The sequence below is a fragment of the Berghia stephanieae genome, chromosome 7 (assembly GCF_034508935.2).
Source record: "Berghia stephanieae isolate SIO BIC M18660-M18661 chromosome 7, UCSD_Bste_1.3, whole genome shotgun sequence".
Lineage (NCBI taxonomy): Eukaryota > Metazoa > Mollusca > Gastropoda > Nudibranchia > Aeolidiidae > Berghia > Berghia stephanieae.
Genome location: NC_088366.1, coordinates 78513 through 86012, shown reverse-complemented (window position 1 = coordinate 86012; position 7500 = coordinate 78513). Strand labels below are relative to the sequence as shown.

The 7500-nt window shown below is 36.5% G+C and overlaps 1 long non-coding RNA gene across 1 annotated transcript in view; it reads left to right on the top strand.

Annotated features, from left to right (window-relative positions):
• Positions 1 to 7500, top strand: part of LOC144976083 (uncharacterized) — a 58148-nt gene that overhangs the window by 879 nt on the left and 49769 nt on the right. The window lies entirely within an intron of this gene.

Genomic DNA, 7500 nt, shown 5'->3' with positions numbered 1-7500 from the left:
TGTAAAATATTTTCTATTATTTTATTTCTATGAAATACTGCATATAGTAATACCCCATTTCTCTATTGTAAAAAGATTTTGTTAATATTGCTAAGAAACGCAGAAAAAAGCGAATGAATGATGTTATAAATTCGTTTAACAAAAATGTTCAGGAACAGGACAGAAAATAAGCAAAGCCATACAACGAAGAGAGGGAGAAAGAGAGAGAGAGAGAGAGAGAGAGAGAGAGAGAGAGAGAGAGAGAGAGAGAGAGAGAATAAGTAGGAGTGAAATATCTGTTCAATGTTACAGTTATCGTTTAACGTTATAACAAGTGTAACTAAATGACAAATTGCCATACTTATGGAAATAAATATATATTATTATTATTATTATTATTATTATTATTATTATCATCATCATCATCATCATCATCATCATCATCATCATCATCATCATCATCATCATCATCATCATCATCATCATCATCATCATCATCATCATCATCATCATCATCATTATTATTATTATTATTATTATTATTATTATTATTATTATTATTATTATTATTATTATTATTATTATTATTATTATTATTATACCATCAGACGCCCCCCCCCCCCCCCCCCCCCCCCCCCCCCCAATAAAATTAACAAAAAATGTTCAGAAACAGAGCAAATAATTATATGGGAAGGGGGGGGGGGGGGGGTGGGCAGGAATTGAATCATAACTGTTACCTTTCAAAAAGTACTGAAAAATGGTTTTATAAAAATGAATATGATCTCACAGGTTGTTATTTTGTTTATTTATGGGTGGAATTTCCCTAAGGACGGAAGACCATTGGCTGTCTAGGCCAGTTGTTTCTAGTCTATAATTAAGGCAATACCTGATTCTCCAAATGACTTTGACAAACGTGTAATTAATATTGAGTGATCTATGGTGCCAAAGGCTGCGTTTAGATCTAACAGCGCTAAGATGGAAATTTGGTCAGTGTCACAGTAAAGGTTGATCACAATTATCTTATTAAATTTTATTTTATTAAGAACTGAATTCATCTCACTCCAGTTATATTTCGGTAGGCTTAGATAAACTTTACCTTCTAATATTAGATCGTCTTACCTTTTATAGCCTTCCCTCGAATTAATTTCTAATTAGTGAATACTTTTCGTTCTACATTCTGTCACGTAGCCACTTATTATAAAAGCTGATAGGTCTAACATTCTACACTCACTTCTCGTTACAATCTATGCCGGACGGCCAGTCGCTCCATTCCTCATATATATTTGAAGATTTTTATCTTTTGGGACTTTGTGGATATTTTATCTCCACCATCAAGACGCCGGAGCTTTTATCTTTGACTGTATAATCGTCAAGGATCAACCTGAGCCCGCTGTCGAAGAACTATACAATAACCCCTTCCCATTTGCCTGGAATTGGAACGAGCCTGAGTCCGTTATCGGATGAATATAGCACCCACGCCTGTCAACTGCCTGGAAACGTCACCCACGCCTGTCAACTGCCTGGAAACGTAACCTTACGACCCTAACATATTATCATAAGTTACGTAATATATTCACCTTTCTATTTGTAACTACCACAATCACTATATATCTCTTTCATTTAAATTTCATCTTTCTTTTTTATTTCATCTTAAACAAATCGTTAATTATTTTTCATTTATAGTAACAAGTAAATTCTGGGGCCTCATTCTACATATCTTTATGCATAGTCGAGTAGCTCTTTACTCACTTGAGACCATGACAGCCAGCACAAGGAAGATCATTATTAATCAAAGATTAAACTAGACTTACATTTAGGGAGGTTGACGTTTAATATGGATTATTAAAGTCAACTGATTGGGGAAGGTATTCACATGAGATGCTCTGACCATGCGCACAAGTCAGTATTTAGCCCGCATGTTGATACACATTTCAACTAAGGTATTCACATGATAATCTATTTACACATACTAAATTAGTACACCAAGGGAGGGTTACTACTAAATGTTAATAAGAAAAAAGGGGTTGGGCATGTGAATACCTTCCCCGATCAGTTGACCTTAATAATCCATATTAAACGTCAAATTCCCTAAAGGTAAGTCTAGTTTAATCTTTGATTAATAATACATCACTGATTGGTGGAAGGCATCACATGAGATTTTAGCCAAATGTGAAGCAACATGCTTACACCATAATAATCAACAAAGAAAACATAATTTTCAATAAAACTTATTATTGAAGAACCAAAAACATAATCAGAAACCAAAAAATAATAGTAAACAAAAGCTATTTTATAACATGTCAAGAACATCATGGCTGTTGCAAATAATACTATATTACAAATGATGCAACCTAGAATAATTACAAGGGTTGCTTACTGCAGCTTTCATATTGTATTTTTATCAAACATAATTAACGTTTGTTATCAAGAATAGCTTGAGAAAATACATTGTCACCCCTGGAGGGTTTTTGAACAAATTGCTCATAAAACTTGGCAAATGTACTTTCACTAGACCAACCTCCAGTGTCCAATACTTTTCTTAATGGGACATCTCGAATTAAAGCAGCAGAAGTGGCAGCTGCACGTGTACTGTGAGCTGTAAATATAGTCGTATCAATTCCTGAAAGTTTGAGAACTGATTTCACCCATCGAGACAAAGTGCTGCGTGCAATAGGTTTATGTGGTTTTACATAAGAAATCTACAATTGTTTAGAAATTCTTAAATTTTCTGTCCCATTCAGATAATGTCTAAGGTGTGCCATCGCACATAGACGCTCATTCTCAAACCTTTTTAATTCAATTGGTTTAGAATGCTTCTTTGGTAAAGATGTGTTTAATAACGATGAATGGACAATCACACATTTGTCATCATATAATGTTATAACATCAACCGATATTTTATGTAAAGCGTCACCTCCCTGAGCTGATAAAAGACATAAAAGCATAACAAGTCTCAGAGTCAATTGTTTCAAAGACACATCAATAACATCCGGCCATCCAGATAGATGATCAATAACTAAATCGACATTCCATGTTTCATTGTATTTTGGTAATGCTGGTCTTTTGTTAAAGACTCCTTTAAGCAGTCTTACTATAATTTTATGAGTTCAAAATTCCATGTATCCGTAAGATGATAAATGAGCAGCAACGGCACTCCTGGCAATATTTATGGTATTATAACTAAAACCTTGTTGAAACAAATCACTAAAAAAATTTAGCAAAAACATGAATTGTGACAGGAGGATTATGTTGAACTTTTAAAAATTATATCCATTTCTTAATGTAAATGTTGTATGATTTAATAGTCTTTTTCCTCCACGAATTCAAAATGAGATCTACTGACTGTTGAGCTAGCTCGGATGAAATTATATTGAGGCCCGAAACCTTGAAAACAAGAAGGTCTAATTTGTTCCGTAGAATTAGAGGATGGGTGGTTCCCGGGGACGATGGTAGAATTAGAAGATCTCTTCGACAAGGAAGACGAACTGGGGGTTTGGAAGCAATATTGTTGATTTGTGGGTACCAGAATTGAGTCGGCCAATCGGGTACCACCATATTTCCTGTCGCTTTTTCCTGAATAATTTTTGCAACACCTTGGCAATGACACTGAAAGGGGGAAAAGCATAACACGTTTTATATTTCCAACACATTGAGAAAGCGTCAATTGCTATTGCGTTTTCATTCCATTTATATGATACAAATTGTTCAAATTGAGCATTAGCCTCACTTGCAAACAGGTCAATTTCTGGTTCAATAATCAAATGTTTTAAAGCTACTTTCAAATCAAGGGGATTTAACTTCCATTCAGAATCCCAATTAGTGATACGTGACTCTCTATCCGCAACAGTATTCTTTTTCCCAGGAATGTGTGCTGCACGGATCCATATATTGTGATCCATGCACCATTTCCATACCTGAAAAGTTATTTCATTATTTTCCACAGAATGGTTTGTGCCCATGTGATTGATACAAGCTATAGCTGTTGTACTATCTCACATAATACGAATATGTTTATTTTTAAATTCAGATTTAAAACACATAAGTGATTCTAGTATTGCTTTAATTTCCAAAAAGTTAATGTGTCTATTTTTGTCATCCAAGGACCAATGACCTCCTGTACTGATATTCCCATTTTTACAGCCCCAGACTATGCAACTCGCATCTGTGAATAGAATCGCTGTTGGTTTTGATTGTGTAATATCATTATACATAGTTTCAACATTTTTGATCCACCAATGCAGTTCTAATTTTGCTTTCTTTGACAAACCCATGGTCGCATCAAAATTACCCTTATTTAGTTTCAAGGCATTATCCTTTTCTGTTTCTAACTGTCTATAATACAACGGTCCAAATTTTGTTGCTGGAAAACTAGCTACCATTTTCCCTACAGCAATTGCTATATCTCTTATTATAACTGGATAATCCGTCTTTAGTAGTCTCAAGCAGGTTTCCAACAAACTCTTCTTTCTATCCTCTGTGAGACATACTGTCATACTTTGAGAATCTATGACCACCCCAAGGTATTGAATCTTTTGCGTTGGAACCAGTATAGACTTATCAGGATGAACCACAAAACCTGCTTTTAAAAAGGTAGATAGAGTAAGACACACGTTCTTTAAACAATCAGATTTTGTCGCTGCTACAAGCAAAGAATCATCAATAAAGTATGCAGATAAAAACCCCTGCCTTCTCAAAGATGAAAAAATTGGTTTTAAGAGTCTGGTAAAAACCCTTGGAGCCATGGCCAAACCATTAGGTAAAGCGTTAAATTCATACAGCTGACCTTTCCATATAAATCTCATGTACTTCCTATAGCTCTCCTCTCATGAATGCTGACAGAAAAATACGCGTCTTTTAAATCAACAGATGCCATGAAAGGATCTTTCGTAATCAACTTAAGTGCAGCTTCTAAAGTTTCCATTTTAAATTTCTTATATGTAACGACAGTATTTAAAGGCTTTAAATTCAGAATCATTCTAAAAGAACCATCCTTTTTCTTTCTTGAAAATATGCTAGAAATTACTTCATCTACTACATGATCGCATTTAGAAATTATTTCTTTGTCTAATACCTTTTTAACTTCCAAATCTATAATGCTACATTCTTCTTTATTCCACTTTATGGAGGCATATGGTCTAGAATAACTATGCAAATCTAGAAGTCTACAATCAATCTCCACCAACACTCCTTTAACAGATTGTAAAATTGATTTGTTGAATGTTAACTTTTCCCAATATTTTACAAATAAAGATATTTGTCCTCCTTTAAAACTATTAATTTTTGATTTCAAATATGATAGAACTTCAGGTAAAATTTCTATCCAGTCACTCACCAAACGTATTGTTTGTAATTGTTCTTCCATTTCTGTGGGTGGCTTTTCTTGTTCTGTACAAACTTGGGTTTTGGTTGCCACTTTGGACGGGGGAAGGCACCCCCCTTGCTTTGCAACTCTATCAGACTTACAACTCTATCAGAAAGAAGGGAATCAAAAATTTTGAAACAATACACAGACGTGAAAACAATGACAGATCAGCCTCTTCACGCTAGAGCGCAACAAAAGAAAACTAGGCGGCTGAAAAGATCACACTTTATTGAAAGAGCCCAGCAAATTGAAAAAGATCACGAACTTGACGAAGTAATGACCCAAAAATGCAAAGCAAATATCAGAGTACCAATTTGGAAAAGGCAAAATCACTTGAAAATCAAGACTTCCGTTGGTGACATTTCAACAAAACAAAAACACAGCGAAGAAATCAAGAAGTCTGTACAGAAGTGCATAGATCAAAACTACCCTGAAAAAAATGGACAAGAATCTATACAGATGGTTCATGCAATAAAGAACACACGTGCGGGGGCCTGGGAGTGCACATCGAGCACACAAATGGTCAACAAAAGGAGATCAGCAAACCGACTGGTACTCGCACTTCAATCTACAAGTCAGTGGCAGATGCAATCCATGAAGCTGTTAAGCAAATCCTCTCAAAAAATGAAAAACCAAGACACATAGTGATTTTAACAGATGCTAAGAAAATTCTGGAGGATATAATGATGTCCTTTGCGGATGATATAGACGCCTTGGTGGAAGACCTCATGAAGCTAAGCAAGTTTACCAACATTGTACTGCAGTGGATTCCAGGACACTGTGGGATACTTGGAAATCAGATCGCTGACCAAATGGCAAAGTCAGGCAGTCGCATGCAGCAACCCTCCCCAACGTACTCAACAGGAGAAATTAACAAAATGGCCAAATTTATCCAGTCTCAGAGATGGAGAGAGAAGCACCCAGAATACAACATGAATGACCCAATCAAGGTGCTCGACAGAAAGGAACAGGTCATTATCTTCAGACTGAGAACTGGACACAACCAGTTAAAGGAACATATGTGGAGGATGTCCAGAGCAGGTGCCTCTGGACAATGTGACTGCGGACTTGAAAATGAAAATGGACATCATGTCCTAATGGAATGTCCAAGGTACAACCAGTTGAGAAGGAACTTCTGGCCTGACCCAACCCCATACACAAAGAAGCTGTACGGCAGTGAGGACGACCTCAGGACCACTGTGGGCTTCATTCACCAGACCGAACTGACCATGTGATGTGATGGGAACGAAGAAGAAGAAGAAGAAGACAGACAACTCCCTGGTTGTATGTCCCAGTAGAGCCAATGCATCCGTGCAGTCTCTTTTTAGTGACCCAGCACCATTCTCGTTAAGCAGCAAGTTTGTTGTTGTTGTTATTGCTGTTGCCGCCTTGACTACACTCCTTTGGATCTTAACTAAACTGATATCTCCTTTAATTGCCTTATTAGGTAAGTGTCTCCAAATTTCTTTATTAACTGTTGGCACCACCAAATTGTCACAATTTTCTGGTCTAAGATGAGCTTCCAATCTCTTTTTCAACATTTCGGGATTGAGTTTGGTTAAAAACCGGCCTTTCACCACCTTTGCAAGGTCGTTCCTCACCTTCCCTCCAACTTTTTCTTCCTCATTGAATTCATCCTTCAAACTCCTCAAAAAACTATCACTCTCATCATTGTTCTCCTCACTCCTAATCGTTTCTCGATTACTACACAACAAATCCTCTTCTTCTTCCAAGTTTGATTCGTCTTTCCCACCGTTATCAACGTCATCACTATCACTGTCATCACTCCAGTGTTTGTTGTCGTGACCCAGTTTTATTCTTTTATCCTTCGTCTTCTTCTCTCCATCCACATTCTTACGCTTCATCACAAGCTCCGCAAGTGAGTCAAACCGTGCTTCCCACTGTTTGTTCAACTCGTTCAGCATCGCCGCTATGTCACGCGGCGAGCTGTCGTCACTGTCACTTGGTTGCGTCACTACGTCGTTTGTGGCGAATGGGTCACTGGTGACCTTATCTTTCTCCATTTTTCAAATGATAATTATTTCTGGACAAAAATGAGAGAGATAATAACATACATCACGAATCTTATCATGCACCAAGTTTGATAATAAAACGATATAATGTTTTATATATTTTATTGGGTGAAAACAGAAAGAAAC